The following is a 5,695-nucleotide window of genomic DNA, read 5'->3' on the forward strand; positions in this document are numbered from 1 at the left end:
ACCCCCTCCTGCAGCAGAGACTGGGGTGGCAGAACTAACGACCTGAACCCTCACTGCCCTCCCAGCCACAGTTTTCCCTTGCTGAAAGGCAGCATGAGGTAATCCTGAACTACTTTTTTCCATTCTTCCTTCCACTTGATCTGAAAGGGATCAGCTGGCACAAAACCAGCACAAGGGATGAGGAGGGGGATGGTGTCAGCCCCCTTCTTCGTGGCATCAGACTTAAGAGTCGTCTGTATTTCTTACACTTCAAATTCACACCCACTTCAGCTCTGAACTACTTTTCCAAGTGAGGGATTATGTTGAAATGGGAGAACTTGTGGCATGAGCTCAGCTGCCACCATGGAGCCGTTCATGCTCCTGTGCCAGGACGTGAGTTGGAGCCCCCAGTTCCCCGTGTCCTGCCTTTCCTGGAGTGGATGTTGTGCTTTGAGTTTTGCAGCCCCATTCTGCGGGTAAGTTACTTGGCAGATGATTATTTCTGAGAGCAAACCTTGGCTGTGGAGGACTAAACTACCCAAGTTTGGCATGAACTCCTAGTCTGGAAATGGCTCTGCCTTAGTGCTGGTGGTTAATCCAGGCTGGAGTGCACTGTTAGAACTCCCCAGTGCCTCTGTGAATGTCTGGCCTCTTCCGTTTCCCCTTTTTTATGTATTTTTATACCACCAATGCCTTCCCCTAATCCCATGCCTTAATTTTCTTGTGCTACAGGCTCATCTGACCCCACTCCTTTAAGCTGTGTTATATGTATGATCACACAATCATTCCAGCCTTAGCAAGGGAAGAGTAAAACACATCCACAAAGTGTGCAGTAACTCCTACCATATGTTTGGCCTTGGAGGAGCACAAATGGAGTTTCTCAAGTGGCAGCATTGCTGAATACCAACCACATGCACCTCCCAAATGCTGGCTTGGAACCTTCCCTCTCCTTCCAAAGGAGCTGGGAGGTGTGAGGGATCAATGCTGGGCACTTCTGCTTGGGAGGGTTGGAATTTTTCACTGTTCTCTGCTCCTCAGCCATGTGTTTTACTCTGAGCTCCTTCCCTGCTTGGGAGGGGAGCATCACCTGCCTTTCCTCCTAGTGCAGGAGGGGTTGGAGTGGGACAGAGCGTGGAAGTTCCTGTGTGGAATCTGGGGACCAGGGGAAGAGGGAGGAACCTTACCCATCTTGCTCAGTGAACCGAGGGCTGGCATTTCCCAGTTTCCAAGCCTTTGGAAGGCACCTAAATGGGGGAATGTTGGTCTGTTCACACTGGGTTCTGCCCTCCCCTCTCTGCATCATCCCAGCGAATCGCCTGGAGGAGAATGAGCAAGTTGGTGCGTGTTCTTCCCAGCAGGGCTTTGTTTCCTCCTCTTCACAGTGCAAAAGGTTAATTAACGGCTAATTAAAGACTCCTGAGATCCTTCTGCGGTTCCTTAGAGCCGTCTCCCCTCGCTTTGCCCGCTGCCACATTCCTGCCGTCATTAACCTCTGTGGGTGATAGGCTCCACTCCTGGCTCCCCACGCGTGTGGCTCTGCCCGTGGGACTGGGGTTTAATGTCACATGGTCCTTTCAGAGCCCCCCGTGGGTGTCACCCCCATTGGAGTCACACCGACGGTCCCGGGGCCGCGGCGGGCGCTGCGGGGCCGCGGCGTGTCCGCCAGGGGGCGCCGGGAGACCGGACACGGACACTCGTGGGAGCGGGATCCACATGGACACGGACAGGGACACGTGTGGGATCGGGATCCATATGGACATGGACACGGACACTCGTGGGATCGGGATCCACATAGACACGGACAGGGACACGTGTGGGATCGGGATCCACATGGACACGGACAGGGACACGTGTGGGATCGGGATCCATATGGACATGGACACGGACACTCGTGGGATCGGGATCCACATAGACACGGACAGGGACACGTGTGGGATCGGGATCCACATGGACACGGACAGGGACACGTGTGGGATCAGAATCCACATGGACACGGACAGGGACACGTGTGGGATCGGGATCCACATGGACATGGACAGGGACATGAGTGGGGCCAGGATCCACATGGACACAGACAGGGACACGCGTGGGACCAGTATCCTCATGGACATGGACACTCATGGGACTGGGATCCACACAGACATGGACATGGGACCAGGATCCACATGGGATTGGGTTCCACACAGACATGCATGGGACCACACTCATCCACACGGAGACATTGTGCCCTGGCACCTTTAGGTTCTTGGGATTGGGCACCCACAGGACTTGAGATCCCTAAGGCATCCCCTGGATGGGACATATGAGGGCACTCATGGGACTTGGGACCCTGTTTCCCTGCTCCTGTCACCCTGTGCTGGCTCTCACTGTCAGCCCAGGTCACTCTCTCGCTTGGTCTGTCAGTTCAGGCTGTTGGTGTGTCCAGTGTCCCCCCAGCGTGGGCAGGGTGCTGGAGGGAGCTGGGGTGGCAAAATCATTCCCGATGGGGCTCCCAGTGGGGAATGTGGGCTGCTCCGGGGTCAGGCTGGGAGAAGCACGAGCTGGAGCATCTTTCCTGCTCACCCCCTGGGCTGTCACACCACCCACCCCTTCCCGCCCGGTCCCAGGCAAACCAGTTCCCATCATCTTGTCTCGGTCTGTCGCTCCGGTACCTGAGGCACAACGCAAAATTCCCTCCCCTCCCTCTCTCCCTTTCAGCCTTTGTGCCTCACCTCTCTTGGAAGCGTTTTCCCCAGTGGCTGGCTTCTCCCTGGGGCTTTCTCATACCTTGCCTCACCCGCAGGAACGCAAATTAGTCACGACCTGGGACACATCTCCCCACCCACCCCGCGCCCATAGTCTCAGCTCTTCCCACACTCTCGTTTGACCCCGTGTCCCTCAATCCTCATTTCCTTAACACCTGAGCTCCCGGAGCAAGTGTCCTTTTGGCAGTGACCTTGTTACCAGCTCCAGTGTGTTTATTCCATCCCTGCTCCCAGCCTATTAGTGGGGTGATTTGCAACCAGCTGCCTGACGTTCCGTGATCCCGGCTGGAGCAGCCGAGCTCCGTTACCTGCCTGGCTCAGCCCCTGCGTGTTGCTGCTAATTAAAAACAAACGAGGAGGGAATGGCTGCTGAGTGATGAGCTGGGTGGCTGTGACGGATCTGCTCCATTTAGGAGTTCTGTGAGTTGCCTGGATAAATAATGCGGAAATTTAATTTTCTGCCGCTGTGGAAAAGAGGGGTCTTGGATATTCCTTGGGAACCTTTCAAAGCATCTTGCCTGCTGTAAAAGGGAAACCTGCCCTTGCTTGGGACCCTTCCCAAAGGCTCCCGCATGGATAACGTGCTTGTTTCATCCATGACCACATCTTGGCCGGTGCTCGTTCGTTAGGGAGAAGGTGCCAAATTGGCCCTGTACCACACAGTGTCTGACATGGGGGCAGCTCAGGGGGAGCCTTTTCCTCTCCAAAACAAGTGGATACGGCAGCGCTGGGGAAAAACACGGCTTGGAGCCAGGAAGCAGGAGCTGTACCCCGGCCCCTGCCGGGTTGGACGTACAATTCCCCTCTCCCTCTTTGTTTTCTCTAATTGCACAGCGAGGCCTCCCGGGCACAGCCTGTTTCTTACCCCGTGCTGGTACAAAGCTCTGTGGATTGGGGCTGGGACGTGCTGACCCGGGAACAGGGAATACGACCTTGGGAGAGGGATCTAACCGGTTTGGGCTTCCCCGGGGAGCGATGCTCAGCCGCTCAGTGAGCCGTGATGGTAACTCTCCTCTCCCGTGCTTTTCCCTGGGGGATTTAAGTGCTGCTCCCAGGGGAGCTGCCCACGGAGCAGAGCCAGATGGATCCCCCCACTCCGGCTACCCCAGCTGGGGCATCCCCAGGTCCCCTGGGATGGATGGAGGCGCTGGGGCAGCACCACAAATAGCCAGAGCAGAGTCCCTGCTGGGGTCTCAGCAGATTTAACATTTTCCTTTAAGCCTCTAGGGCGGGATATCAGCTTCTCCTGCTGGGCACGAGTCCCCTGCAATCTCCTTTCCCAGCCACTTCCTTGCCTGCGGCTGGGTTGTTTCCCACTGGAGAGGGCTCAGGGAGGCAAGGTGGAATTACAGCATTACAGACAAAGCCTTAATATAATCTTCCCTGCATGAACAGTGTTGCAGGGGGAAGACACGGGGAATGTTCTGCGGAGCGGGCTCCAAATGAGGCACACAGGATGTAGGCGGAATTGCTCCATCACCGCTCCTAATGGCTTAACCACCAAAATCCATATTCATAAATCAAGCCAGGAGCGGGAGCGACCTCTGTTCAGCTCTGCTGCCGAGCCGTGGTGCAGCCAGAAATAAAGGCAGATTATATATTGCAGGCAGCAGCTCTGCAGAGATCTGCTGCAGCTGCCACGACTTGGCCTTGGCGTTAAGTGAGCCCAAGGAGAGACGATACAATCAAATCTGTCTGTCGGCGGCTGAAGGATTAGCTGAGTCAACCAGGAAAAAGCTGAGCTAATTTATTGTGCTATTTTCAGTGCTGAAATGCACCCTGGATGGAATTTTACCCTCAATTAGAGATCTCGCAGTTCTACAGAACGTAATCATCAAAACTGTGCTTTTTCAGTGTGTTGACGGTTTGGATTTGGGCACTGCAGTGGTTGGTGGAAGCTCTGTGGCTGAGGTGAGCTGATGAGATCTGGGAAGTAGAGCCATTGGAGAGATGAATTGGATGGATCTCTTCCCTCTGGCCAAGAGAACTGTGCAGGGAGGAGACTGTCAGAGACGTGTTGGCAGAAGGACTTGGCGATGTCTTACCCATCATGCAGGGCTGTCACCAGCACTGGCTCTGATCAGCTGAGTCTTTTTCCTTCCCCCCAAGGACACAGAATCCACCATTTTCCACCTTGAACCCCCTGAAGTGTCACTGGAAAGTCCAGCACAAAGTCTGGCTCTGCCCTTTTGCAGCTGCCCTTCAGGTATCATACAATCCCAGAACAGTTTGGGTTGGAAGGGACCCTAAAAACCATCCAGTTCCACCCCCTGCCACGGGCAGGGACACCTTCCACTAGACCAAGTTGCTCCAAGCCCCGTCCAACCTGGCCTTGGACACTTCCAGGGATGGGGCAGCCACAGCTTCTCTGGGAAACCTGTGCCAGGGCCTCCCCTCCCCACCCTCCCAGGGAAGAATTTCTTCCCAATATTCCATCTAACCCTTCCCTAAAGTGTGAAGCCATTCCCCTTTGTCCTGTCCCTCCAGGTCCTTGCCTAAAGTCCCTCTACAGCCTTCTTGGAACCCCTTTAGGCACTGGAAGGGGCTCTAAGGTCTCCCCAGAGCCTTCTCCAAGCTGGATCACACCTCCGAGCCAGGCAAGCATCCCCCGGGATGCCAGTGAGATCTCCCAGAAGAGATGCCATTTCAAGGGCCAAAAGACAAACAAAAAAAATCAAATCGAGGTGAACTGAAGTTTTAACCAAAACTGGTTTTATTTTACCCAAAATTGAGCTGTTTACTGGTGAGTTTGGCAGGGGGGAGGAAGGGGCTCTGCAGGGATCCCGGGGGATGCAGGGCTGGCTGCTCTCCCAGCCCAGAGCGGGTCCAGGCAGCAGCTCCCTGTGACGGAGGGGCCAAAAATAGAAACTTTCCCGCGAGCGGGGAGGAATAATACTTTTCCTGACACTGTTCAATAGCCTTGAGGCTGCAAACCTGGTGATAAGCAGCTGTTTGCCTGTGCTCTGGAACAA

This window comes from Pipra filicauda, unplaced genomic scaffold (genome assembly GCF_003945595.2).
Source record: "Pipra filicauda isolate LSUMZ 115617 unplaced genomic scaffold, ASM394559v2 scaffold415_size613988_pilon, whole genome shotgun sequence".
Classification (NCBI taxonomy): domain Eukaryota; kingdom Metazoa; phylum Chordata; class Aves; order Passeriformes; family Pipridae; genus Pipra; species Pipra filicauda.